Raw genomic sequence first — 13,718 nt, 5'->3', positions numbered from 1 at the left:
ACAGATAGGTGAGCCTAATGTCTGTAGTGGGTAAGTTGTTAAAAGGTACTCTGAGAGACAGGATCTACAGGCATTTAGAGAGGCAAGGACTGATTAGGACAGTCAGCATGGCTTTGTGACTGGAAAATCATGTCTCACCAATCTGAGTTTTTTGAAGGGGTAACCAAATAGATGACAACAGTGCAGCCGACATTGTCTATATGGACTTTAGTAAGGGCTTTGACAAGGTACCACATGGTAGGTTGTTGCATAAGATTATATCTCACGGGATCCAGGGTGAGGTCGCCAATTGGATACAAAATTGGCTTGACAACAGAAGACAAAGAGTGGTTGTAGAGTGTTGTTTTTCAAAATGGAGGCCTGTGACCAGTGGTGTACCTCAGCAATTGGTGCTGGGTCTACTGTTATTTGTTATTTATATTAATGATCTGGCTGAGAATTTGGGGGACATTGTTAGTAAGTTTGCAGATTACACCAAGATTGGAGACATAGTGGACAGTGAAGAAGGCTTTCTAGGACTGCAATGGGATCTTGATCAATTGGGCCAGTGGGCCGATGCTTGGCAGATGGAGTTTAATTTAGATAAATGTGAGATGATGCATTTTAGGAGATCGAATTGGGGCAGGACCTATTCAGTTAATGGTAGGGTATTAGGAAGAGTTATAGAACAAAGAAATCTCGCAGAACAGGTTCATAGCTCCTTAAAAGTATAGTCACAGGTGGACAGGGTGGTGAAGAAGCATTCGGCATATTTGCTTTCATTGTCCAGGACAGTGATGCAGGAGTTGGGAATGTCTTGTTGAAGTTGAACAAGACATTAGGAAGGCCACACTTGGAATACTGTGTAGTTCTTGTCACCCTATTATAGAAAGGATATTATTAAACTAGGAGTGCAGAAAAGAATTACTAGGATGCTACCGGGACTTGATGGTTTGATTTCTAAGGAGAGACAGGATAGACTAGGACTTTTTTCCTGGAGCATAGGAAGCTTAGGGTGATCTTATAGAGGTCTAAAAAATAATGGAGCATAGATAAGGTAGATAATCAACATCTTTTCCCAAAGTTAGGGGAGTCTAAAACTAGAGGTCGTTTGTTTAAGTGAGAGGGGAGAGATATAAAAGGGTACAGAGGGGGATTCTTTTCACTTAGAGGGTGGTAAGTGTCTGAAACGAGTTGCCAGAGGCAGTAGTAAAGGTGGGTACAATTTTGTCTTTTAAAGAGCATTTAGACAGTTGTATGGGTAAGATGGGTATAGAGGGATATGGGTCAAATGTGGGCAATTGGAACTAGTTTAGTGGTAAAAACTAGACGGCATGGACAAGTTGGGCCAAAGGGCTTGTTTCCATGTTGTAAACCTCTATGACTCTAAGAGACAACTATTGTTGCACTGAGGGCAGGAAACCCCATAAGAGACCAGTGCGCACCATATAGTGGCTGAAGCAGTCACTACAATGTGCACCAACCCCAGGAGCTACCATACAGTGCAGGACAAACCTCAAAGGCCTCAGGATGATGGGAACAGTAAGTCCAGGTACTGTTGTCAATGCTTAAAGCCTCCTTTGATGTCAGAACTAGAGGAATCTTCAAACTTGGACCCCAATCACTGCAAGAGAAACCTGAATCCTCTGTGACAGCTACTTCCCAGAGATAGGTCAGCCATCTCGAGCTTTGTTGGACTGTCCCCAGGGCAACTAACTGCCCTGGATTTTAAGGGATTTTCTTGTATTTTGATTATTTATTCTGTTAGACTTAAGGGTCACTTTTTGTCTGTTTCTTTAATTATTAATGTCACAAGTAGGCTTATATTAACACTGCAATGAAGTCACTGTGAAAATCCCCTAGTAGCCACACTCCGTGCCTGTTTGGGTACGCTGACGGAAAATTCAGCGTGGCCAATGCACCTAATCAGCACGTCTTTCAAGGATAGCTTGTGGGAGCCTGATCCTGGGAGTCTCCAGGATGAGTTTCAGTGACTTGAATGGAATTTTAAGTGACTGAGTCAGTCTGTAGCGAGATACTAATGTTATGACTAAACAAGCAAGTTTTAGTTGATTTTAAATTACCCATAGTGAGCCAACCCACCTCTGCTATTATAGTCTCAAAACCTCCCCTCCCCATCCCTTCTCGTGTTGGTTGAAAACCGCATCCCCATCTATCATGTTCACCACAGTCCCCCCTCATGGACCCCGTACTCACGGTCATCAGCACCCCCTCCCAGCGTCCTCATCCCATAGTCGAAGTATCTCCTACTTCATAAAAGTTGGTCACCCTTACTGTTTCCACCTCCCGTTTCTTAATTTCATTTCACATCACATTGTTCATTAAGTCTCTCAGCCGTCGGGGAAGCCCAAAGCTGGAATTTAAAAACAATCCAGATAGCTTCTGTAATGTGTATTTAATTACATCATTTTTCAAGTGGGCAGTTTTGTAAACTTTATGGCTGGGATTTAAACTTGGGGCCTAGAAGTTGGTCTGGACCTGAATCGGTGTCCAATTTTATCTGATGCAAAATTGAAAATGCTCCATCACAGACAACTTTTCTTTACGTGGAGACAGTCTTTTCAGCAGTACAAAACTAGCTCATGGTGAATGGGCAGCTCATTTTTCACTGTGTCACGGTCTATTTTCCAACTGACTTGGAAACTATTCCCAAGATTTCAAACCAGGTAAAAGTGATAGAGAGTGGAAAATTAATCTCCAACAAGAGTTTGAACTATTATGCTGTGATCTTCAGGTACAGTGAAATATCAGCTGCCAATTTGCAACAAAAAAAACAAAGAAAATTACAGTACAGGAACAGGCCCTTCGGTCCTCCAAGCCTGTACTTACCATGCTGCCCATGTGAACTAAAACCCCTTAAGCTTCCGGGGACCATATCCCTCTATTTCTTTCTTATTCATGTATTTGTCCAGACGCCCCTTAAAAGTCACTATCGTAACTGCTTCCACTACCTCCCCTGGCAGCGAGTTCCAGGCACTCATCACCCTCTGTGTAGAAAACTTGCCTCGTACATCTACTTTAAACTTGCCCCTCGCACCTTAAACCTATGCCCTGAGTAATGGACTCTTCCACCCTGGGAAAAAGCTTCTGACTATCCACTTTGTCCATGCCCCTCATAATTTTATAGATCTCTATCAGGTCACAACACGGAAAACATTTGGCCCTTCGAGCCCATTTTGCGCAATTTCACCCTTTACGTTGGGCACAAGAACAAAACATGGGCCCAATGTTTTTCAAGGTATACTGACAGAAGTTGTAACAATAACTGATTTTATATAGTCTAAGTTGGGTTATTGTAGTAGGTGCACCTCTGTTTTTGTCTATGATTAAATCTGGACAGTAGATTTGGCCTGCTCAGGGTCCTTCAGTGGAGCGGTGTTTTTTGCTGTCTCAGGTGACAGTCCAACAATATCCTACTTCCGGAAAACAACCGCTGAGGCTTTTGCAGTTAACTACTGGACCTGGACTTTGGTAATCCAAACATGGCAGGAAGCGAAAAAAATTGGTTTCATTTCATCAGCGATTTGACCTGTCCATGGAAACAGTTCTCCAACGATTTACATGGATCATAGAATCCTACAGTGTAGAAATAGGCCATTTAGCCCATCGAAACCACACCGACCACAATCCCATCCATAACTCCATGTATTTACCCTAGCTAGTCTCTCTGACACTAAGGGGCAATTTAGTACTGCTAATCCACCTAACCCGCACATCTTTGCACTATGAGAGGAAGCCGGAGCACCCAGAGGAAACCCACGCATTCACGGGGAGAATGTGCAGATTCCACACAGACAGTGACCCAAGCTGGGAATTGAACCTGGGTCCCTGGCGCTGTGAGGCAGCAGTGCTAACCACTGTGCCACCGTGGCACCAAGGCATGTCACCAAGGTTATTGGAAAAAACATTTTAGCTCTTGGCTAAAAAACTTAAGCTTTGTTATAATCAAAATCAGACTTAAAGTGGGATGTGGCTGCCTAAGCATTGCAATGTCACTGGCACCAAGCCAGGCACAGCCATCAAACACTGTCAGTGTCCTTCCCCCTGCTGCTCTTTCTCAAGGACTGAATCAGGAAACAAGCTCAACTGTTAAGGCTGAAGCAGAGGGACCGGGCAGCCTAAGGCTTCTCTTCTGTAAAATTTCAAACTTAATTAGTGGAAGATATCCAGCAGTTAGAGTGAAATATGGCAATATCTGTGTTGTTTGTTGGAATACAGGTTCCACTGTGGGCCCCATCACAGAGGATCCCTGCTTTCAATAACCTTGGAACATTCAATTAGTTGCAGCTGATACCTCGTACAAAGACTACTTAAACACTGGCGTGGAAATTGTGTCTCTAAGGGACACTCTTGCGATTTAGAACATGGGAGTTCACATGTTAGGAGAACAAAGAAACAGTACCTGGCATGCTCACAATGAGCAAACTTAAAGTTCACTGAATAATTTGTTGAAGTCTGAGCTTATTTCCCTGATGAGACCCATCAAAAGGAAAATTAATTTTTGTCAAGCATAAAAGGACCAGGGAAGCTAATTGGATAGTCCCCAAAAGCCAGTGTGGGGATTCTGATGCATGATGAATCCGCACTGGTTGATTAAAATGCAATCAGTACACCAATTTGTTTTCCAATACCCAAGAGGTACTGCCTGGCCAGGCAGTAGGGGCTATCAAGAAGGCAGAGAAGGTGAACACACAGCACCATCACTTCAATTCACACTCGTAGTCACCAGATACTGACACTGTGGAAGTATTTGAAGATAGATTAGAAGCAGGATCTGCAGATGATGGGCTAAATTGAGTGTGCTTGGCACAAGCCTTGCAACAGCTTGAGAAGTAGATGCCATTATTGCATATGGAAGAAATGCCACGCTGGCAGATCATTTGGTGTGGCTAGAACCATCCAATGCTGTTGTAGGGATGGATCATGAGGCACCAATCTTGGTGTCACCTGATGTGTAGGCAATTGCTACCACCACTGTTAACTGCTAGACATATAATCTATCTAGCTTTGTGTGCTCCAATTGGAACAGTGGCTTTTCAGAATGGGCACTTCCTCCAGAGTAAACCCCTCTACCCTGAAGCCTCCTGGAATCCCAGAGTTGAACAGTGCAGGATCAAAGAAACCTACCCCCACCCCACCCCACCGAGGCTAAGCAATGTACAATGCAGGAATCCCAGAATCTGACCATTGCTGAATCCAATTGGGGAAACAGGGAGATGACATGATGGAGGGAAGACCCTGGTTGTCCTGCGATTTAGTGATGCTGTTCTGCAGATTCACCTATAGGCTGCAGGAGTTGGGGGGGGAAGAGATCCATCTGCCTGACCAAACAAGTCTGGGCAGAGTTTGCAGAGGGGATCAGCAGCCGTGGATTTACTCCAAATCCTGAGTCCAGTACCACTATAGATCAATGACTCTTTTCCTGCGCCAAAAAGGGTTCTCCATACTGCTCTCCTCTTTGGGGTCTGCATGTGGGAAATGGAGCTTCCATTTTCCTGATCAATTTTACGTTGGAATAACATTTGCATTGCTTCAGATCTATTCGCACTATTCTCCATATTAGTGATCTGATCTTTCACTATCTCAGTGCAGTTTAAGTAATTATTGTCAAGTACTTTTTAGATTTTTATGGTGGACTTTGCATTGCAGTGGATGCAGGAGCAGTGAGACCTGTGGATTTTTGTATGGAAATCTTCGAAGGTGGCATAGAGTGGAACTGTCATTAAAGTTTTGCACATTGGGACCATTTCTAGTTACTGACCTTGCTTGGTTCAGCAGTGAACTGGCAGGGGAGGTCTTCTGGATGACAGCCAATTAGCAGGTCACCTCCACATTTGTATGCAGTTAAGGACAGCAGGAAGTAGGAGATGGGAAGGCCAATAGGAGAAGCCGCAGTAATGTCCAGATGACAGCCCCACTGGGACAGGTGGGTAATCCTGAAAATGTGGTAGACTTTTAGGATGCCTCAAAGTGGAGGTACTCACAAATGACTCTAAAACTGGGCAACCTCTCTACAAGAGTGCCTGCGAGCATAATTGGATCTCTTTGAGCCTTGTGACTCCCTGTTAGAAATTTAATTAGCCTCCAATGGCCACCTAACCTTCCACTAAGTGACCGTCTCTGAGGTGTTGCTGGTTTCCCAACACATTGCGGGGAAGCAGGGAGGTGGAGTTGGGAGGGGAGGGTGGGGGGTGCGGTGGCATGCAATGTTGGGAAAATTCCAGTATTGCCAGAAAATGATTGAGACCTTAAATCTGTTGATTGTCCATGGAGGCACGCAGGTAAGGTTGCTGATTCCAGCGGCAGCTGGGAAAATCCCCAAAGGCGGGATCACATCAGTGAGCTATACCAGTGGGATTTTATGGAACTTTCCCATCTTGCTCTGCCTTCAAAGCTGCCTTTGCGGGGTTAGGAAGATCCCGGCCAGAGAGTACAAAAGCAAGGTAGCTATACTAAAGCTTTATGAATCACTGGTTAGGCTAGAAGCAGCACCAATTCTTTTGTTTCATTTTCTAAAAGCTGAGAAACTCAGCTAAATTCTAAAAGCAGTAACCTGGTAATCTAAATAGAATATATAAGAACATAAGAAATAGGAGCAGGAGTAGGCCATCTAGCCCTTCGAGCCTGCCCTGCCATTCAATAAGATCATGGCTGATCTGTCGTGGCTCAGTTCCACATTCCCGCCCTCTCCCCATAACCCTTAATCCCCTCTCTTATCAAAAACCCATCAACCCGCGTCTTAAAAATATTTAGCGAGGTAGCCTCCACCACTTCAACGGGCAGAGAATTCCAGAGATTCACCACCCTTTGAGTGAAGAAGTTCTTCTTCAACTCCGTTCTAAACCGCCCCCCCCCTTTATCTTGAGGCTGTGCCCCCTAGTCCTACTGTCCTTTCTGAGCAGGAAGAGTCTTTCCACCTCTATCCTATCCAGCCCATTCATCATCTTATACGTCTCAATGAGATCTCCCCTCATTCTTCTAAACTCTAACGAGTACAAGCCTAGTTTATTCAGCCTCTCCTCATAGCTCAACCCCCTCAACTCCGGCATCAGCCTAGTAAACCTCCTCTGCACTCCCTCCAAGGCCAAAATATCCTTGCGTAAGTACGGCGCCCAAAACTGCGCACAGTACTCCAGCTGCGGCCTCACCAATGCCCTATATAGCCGCAGCAAGACCTCCCTACTTTTATATTCAATCCCCCTCGCTATGAAGGCCAGCATCCCATTAGCCTTCCTGACCACCTGCTGCACCTGCAAGCTGGGTTTTTGCAACTCATGCACGAGGACCCCGAGGTCCCTCTGCACCGTTGCCTGCTGCAGTTTTTCGCCACGTAAGTAATAATCCTTCCTACCATTATTCGTACCAAAGTGGACCACCTCGCACTTGCCAACATTAAATTCCATTTGCCAGTTCCTGGCCCATTCGCCCAGCCTATCTAGATCCTTCTGTAGACTCTCCACACCCTCCGCACAATTTGCCGTTCCACCAATCTTGGTGTCATCAGCAAATTTCGACACCATACACTCGGTTCCCTCCTCCAGATCATCTATATAAATGGTAAATAGCTGAGGCCCCAGCACCGACCCCTGGGGCACTCCACTAGTCACCAACCGCCAATCCGAATAGCACCCATTGACCCCCAATCTCTGCCTCCTATTTGACAACCAATCCTCTATCCACGCTAACACCCTACCCCCAACTCCATGTCCCCTGACCTTCTGCAATAACCTCTTGTGAGGTACCTTGTCAAACGCCTTCTGAAAATCAAGAAAGACCACGTCCACCAGATCTCCTTTATCCACCACCCTAGACACATCCTCATAGAACTCCAGTAAATTTGTCAGACACGACTTCCCTTTAACGAAACCGTGCTGCGTCTGCTCTATCAAGCAATTCCCCTCAAGATGCCTCGCTATTTCCTCCTTGATGACAGATTCTAACATTTTACCTACAACAGACGTTAAACTAACCGGCCTATAATTCCCTGCCTTTTGCCTGGCACCCTTCTTAAACAACGGCGTAACATTAGCCGTTTTCCAATCTTCCGGCACTTCCCCGGAATCCAGCGACGTCTGGAAAATAACCACCAAGGCATCCACTATCACCTCCGCCATTTCTTTCAGAACCCTCGGATGCATTCCATCCGGTCCTGGGGATTTGTCCACAATCAGCCCTTCCGGTCTATTGAGCACTGCCTCTCTAGTAACAGTAATGTCATTGAGACCCTCCAGTCCTACCACCTTTCCATCTCTAACACCCGGCAAATTATTCACGTCCTCCTCCGTGAAGACCGAAACAAAAAAGTTATTCAAGACCTCAGCCATATCCCCATCCCCTACCACTAAGTCCCCCTTCTCATCCTCTAAGGGTCCAACGTTCACCCTAGCCAGCCTCTTCCTTTTTATATATTTATAAAAACTCTTGCTATCCATTTTTATATTAAGCGCTAGCCCAGCTCATAGTTTCTCCTACCCTTCTTTATCAACTTCTTTGTCAATCTTTGTTGACATTTAAACCTCTCCCAATCCTCTTCTCGCCCACTACTCTTAGCTACTCTAAACGCCTCCGCTTTTAGTTTAACACTTTCCTTCACCTCCTTCGTTATCCACGGCTTATTACCTCATGATTCTGGTTTGTTACTACTCCTTCCAGGAGTAAAACAACAGATGGGTACACATGCCTTTTACTGATAAGAACAGATTCCAAACAAAGAACAAAGAACAACCCAGCACGGGAAACAGGCCCTTCGGCCCAACGAGCCCGCGCCGCCGCATCACCCTACACCTATTCTACCCTGCGTGTCTACAAATGGAACCCCTAACTTAGCCAGATTCAGGGGAGAATAGTGCCAATTTGGTAAAACCAATCAGCCTAAGAGCACATCTTTGGGGTGTGGGAGGAAACCAGGGCGCCCGGAGGAAACCCACGCAACCACAGGGAGAATGCACAAACTCCCACAGACACAGGCCCAAATCCATGTATCTGCACAGCTAGCAGTGCTAGTCACCGAGCTGTTGCGGCGCCCGTCTACCGGTCCAGGATCAAGCACACACACCGACACGAAGTACTAGGCCACTCCCGGAACCTCCAAGAGCAGCCCACGCACGACCCACCGTGTGCATGCCCCTCGTTTGACGACGAGGTGGACCTCCACCTGTGGAATAAAAAGACAAAAACGTTAATCTTACAAGTCTGCTTTTCCGGTGTCTCCCGAGGTTCTAACCTTATTTAGTAGCCCCTACCATAACCCTCCATCCTCATTTCACTCATGTGTCTATCTAACTGAGCCTTAAACGAGTCCAACGTTCCTGCCTCCACCACCCTACTCGGTAGCGCGTTCCATACCCCCACAACTCTCTGCGTAAAGAACCTTCCTCTCGCATCCAAATTATACCTCTCCCCCCCCTCACCCTTAAATCATGACCTCTCGTATTTGTCCCCAGTCTAGGGAGCAGTCTCTCACTATTGACTCTATCTATTCCCTTCAGTATCTTATATACCTCTATCATGTCCCCCCTCAATCTCCGTCTTTCCAAGGAGAATAGTCCCAGTTTCTCCAACCTTTCCTCGTAACCCAGCCCCTCCATGCCAGGCAACATCCTGGTAAACCTCCTCTGCACCCTTTCCAGAGACTCCACGTCCTTCCGGTAGTAAGGTGACCAGAACTGGACGCAGTACTCCAAATGCGGTCTAACCAACGTTCTATACAACTGAAGCATTAGACGGCAGCTTTTATACTCTATACCCCTTCCTATAAAGGCTAGCATTCCATAAGCCTTCCTAACAACCTTCTCCACTTGTGTCGCAACCTTCATGGATTTGTGAACCTGCACTCCCAGGTCCCTCTGTATTTCTATACTCCTAATCTGTCTACCTTTTATCACATAGCTCCTCTCTGCATTATTCCTTCCAAAATGCATCACCTTGCGTTTGTCAGGATTAGATTCCATCTGCCACCTATCTGCCCAATGCACCAACTATCTATATCCTGTTGTATCACCTGACAATCCACTTCAGTACCCGCCAACACTGCCATCTTGGTGTCATCAGCAAACTTGCTGATCACACCACCTACGCTCTCTTCCAAGTCATTTATGTATACTACAAAGAGGAGAGGTCCCAGTACTGAGCCCTGCGGCACACCACTGGTCACTGGCCTCCAGCCCGACAAGGTCCCCTCCACAACTACCCTCTGTCTCCTATTACCCAGCCAGTTCTCAATCCACCTAGCTACCTGACCTTGTATCCCATGCGCCTTAACCTTTTCTACCAGCCTACCATGAGAGACTTTGTCAAACGCCTTACTGAAATCCATATAGAAGACATCAACGGCTCTCCCATCGTCAACTGTTTTTGTCACCTCCTCAAAGAATTCCACAAGATTCGTAAGGCAAGACCTCCCTCTAACAAGGTTTAACAATTGTTGCACCTGCACAAATAAATCTCTTCCAGGGAGAGGAGATTTCAGTTCTAATTGGGGAGTAATTTATAGTGAAGAACGGCCTAGTTGTGAGCTAAACTAAGTTAGGTTGTTCTTCACTGCTTTGCGTCAGTGTGCGATTCATAACAGGATAATCATGCATATAAACCATCATATTGCTAAAGCAGCTCAAAGCAATGCTTCAGCAAACTGAAAAGGAGGCAGGGGAACAAAGCAAGTGATTTTCAACTTCGTGTTTATCCAAAGAAATAGAAAGACTGTAGAGACAAGTTTGAACTTCAAGTCCTCCAAGTATTCATTCATCCTTTAAATAAGAACTTTTTAAATGGGGGAGAAAGGTAAAATACTGTGAGATCGGAAAATACGAGGCACTTAAATTATCACATAGTGATCAGAACTGAAGAAATTAAATCTGTTTCTCTCTCTAGAGATTCTGCCACACCTGCAAAGAATTCCTAGTATTTACTATTTTTTAAATTAGAACCAGGTTTAGGTTGATTTGATTTGATTTATGATTATCACGAATATTAGCATACGGTGAAAACTGTTGTTTCTTGCATGCTATACAGACAAGGCATATACTGTTCATAGAGAAGGAAATAAGAGAGTGCAGAATGTAGTGTTACAGTCATAGCTTGGGTGTAGAGAAAGATCAACTTACTGCGAGGTGGGTCCATTCAAAAGTCTGATGGCAGCAGGGAAGAAGCTGTTCTTGTGTTGGTTGTTCGAAAACACCAGGGTTTTGTATGGGAGAGAACACTTAATAACAAAAATAGTGGATCTCCCTTGCTCTGCAGGTAGTCTAGACCCTGTTCTAGCAACTAAAATGTGGCTGTGCTTAACCTATCCTGCCTCCTTTTTTAAAATAATTCTAATGGGAAAGTGATCTAATTAGGCAGATCCAAATAACTGTAGCAGCATGTAAACCCCAACTGTACTTTGGAGATTAATCGTACCTGCTTGTAAATTTCTGCTCACAGATCAGAAAAATCCATCGCAAGCTAACAGACTGTTAAAAATAGTGAGACAGACTGACCTGATATCTGGAATGTGATTGATCCACACTGGATACAAGACATGACTGCACAAACACAAGCATCATTGTTTCGCGGATGAAGCTGAGTTATATTGTTGAGTAGCATGGCAGCCATAGTTCTATTGCATTTCAACTTTGTAATGAACTTTGCTGCATCTTTGGTCTAATATTATTATCTGCAGTTGGATTTACCAACAATGTTCAATTTTCCTTGACAAAAAAAAAGGTAGGTATTAAATATTGGTTAGCTGATCAGTAGGGCAATATTTAATGGAGGTGATGGGGGTTTTGCCCATCAGCTGGAGAACCAGAGAGAGGCCTGCAGTGCATGGTTTTGGGAAGGCCTGCTGAATTAAAGGCCAAATCAGACACTTCAGTAGGCCTTCTCGTAGGGGCAAGGGGATGGTGGTTGACAGAGGACCCCACTATTTGAGAGCTGCCACCAAACCAGAGGGTGGCAGCAGTCCATTGCTTGGCAGCACGTATCCGAGGCTCAGGATTGTCTGGGGATGCAGGCCACTGCTGGAATGAGAGCCGTGGGGAGCAGGCATCAGCTGCAATCGTGAGGGAGCTGGCTCCTCGCACACCCTCCGCCTTTCACTTTCTTGATGCTAGACTGTTCAATCAGGTAGCGAGTGCCTTTAATCATGACCAGGTTTCTTTTAGGGCTTTCTGCATGGTGACTCCCTGGCCTGCTGCTGAGTGAATGCCAGCAGTGATGGAATGGGGATCTTAACAGGTATTAGTTACCTATTTAACATTTTTATTTGGTGGCAAGATGGGAAGGCCATCCAGGAAGGCCATTTACAAGCTTTACTTCCCTGGACAAACAGGAGCAGAGGTAGGAAGGTGGATCTCCATTCATCACCCAATTAAATATTCCCCGTTGCCAAATTCTCCTCAGGGGATGGCACTAAATCTATCGTTAGTGTGCACTAGCTGGTTCCTCAATCTACCACATAAATGCCAGAGGTGAGATGAGGTGCTGCCCTTGACATCAAGGCAGCATTTGATCAAGTTTGGCACCATGGAGCCCTAACAAAACTGGAGTCCATGGGAATCAAAACCCTTTAATGGTTGGAATCATATCTGGTACAAAGGAAGGTGGTTGTGGTGGTTAGAGGTCAATCATCTCAACTCCAAGACATCACCGCAGGAGTTTCTCAGGATAGTGTCCTAGGTTCTACCATCTTCAACTGCTTCATCAATGACTTTCTTTCCTTCATATGGTCAGAAATGGAGATGTTTGTTGAAGACTGCACAATGTTAAATATTATTTGGGAGTCATCCGATACTAAAGCAGTCCATCTCTAAATGCTGCAACTCCTGGACAATATCCAGGCTTGGGCTGACGAGCGGCAAGTAACATTCGCGACACACACGTGTCAGACAATGACCATCTCCAACAAGAGAGCATCTAACTGTTGCCCATTTGACATTCAATGACATTACCATTGCTGAATCCCTCACTATTAACAACTTGGGGGTTACCATTGAATAGAAACTGAACTGGATTAGTCATATAAATACTGTGGCTACTAGAGCAGGTGAAAGGCTAGGAATCCTACAGCAAGTAACTCGTCTCCTGACTCCCAAAAGGCTGAGTACCATCAACAAGGCACAAGTCAGGAGTGTAATGGAATATTCTCCAATTGCCTGGATGTGTGCAGCTCCAACAACATTCAGGACGCTTGACATCATATAGGACAAAGCAGCCTGCTTGATTGTTTGTGGAAAGGATAGCAATCTATCTCTACACCACTGACAAGCAGTGGCAGCACTTCTACAAGATGCACTGCACGAACTCACCAAGATTCCTTAGGCAGCTCTTCTAAACCCACAACCACCACCATCTAGAAAGGAAAGGGCAGCAGATACCTGAGAACACCATCATCTGGAAGTTCCCCTCCAAGTCACTCACCATCCTGACTTGGAAATATATTGCCGTTCCTTCAGTCACTGGAACTTCCTTCCTAACAGCATTGTGGATGTACCCACACCTCAGGGACTGCAGCTGTTCAAGAAGGTAGCTCACTATCCCTTTCTCAAGGCCAACAAGAGATGGGTAATAAATGCTGGCCTAACCAGCAGTGCCCACATCCCATAAATAAATTAAAAAAGAGGCCTGGTCCATTTTGAGTCTGGATCTCATTATGATGCCACTGGTCAAACAGACAGTCCATTGTAGCTTGTTGGCTGTAGGGCAGGATATCGGGTAGCCCAGAAAATGACCTGGGTAGC

General features: G+C 45.4%; 1 protein-coding gene across 3 annotated transcripts in view; it reads left to right on the top strand.

The window, feature by feature from the left end:
* The window catches only part of zmym4.1 (zinc finger MYM-type containing 4, tandem duplicate 1), a 185,147-nt gene that overhangs the window by 25,243 nt on the left and 146,186 nt on the right, over positions 1 to 13,718 (top strand). The gene's annotated exons all lie outside the window — the stretch shown is intronic.

The sequence above is a fragment of the Carcharhinus amblyrhynchos genome, chromosome 24 (genome assembly GCF_965287045.1).
Source record: "Carcharhinus amblyrhynchos chromosome 24, sCarAmb.v2.hapA, whole genome shotgun sequence".
Classification (NCBI taxonomy): domain Eukaryota; kingdom Metazoa; phylum Chordata; class Chondrichthyes; order Carcharhiniformes; family Carcharhinidae; genus Carcharhinus; species Carcharhinus amblyrhynchos.
This window is presented reverse-complemented; position numbering and strand designations above follow the sequence as displayed.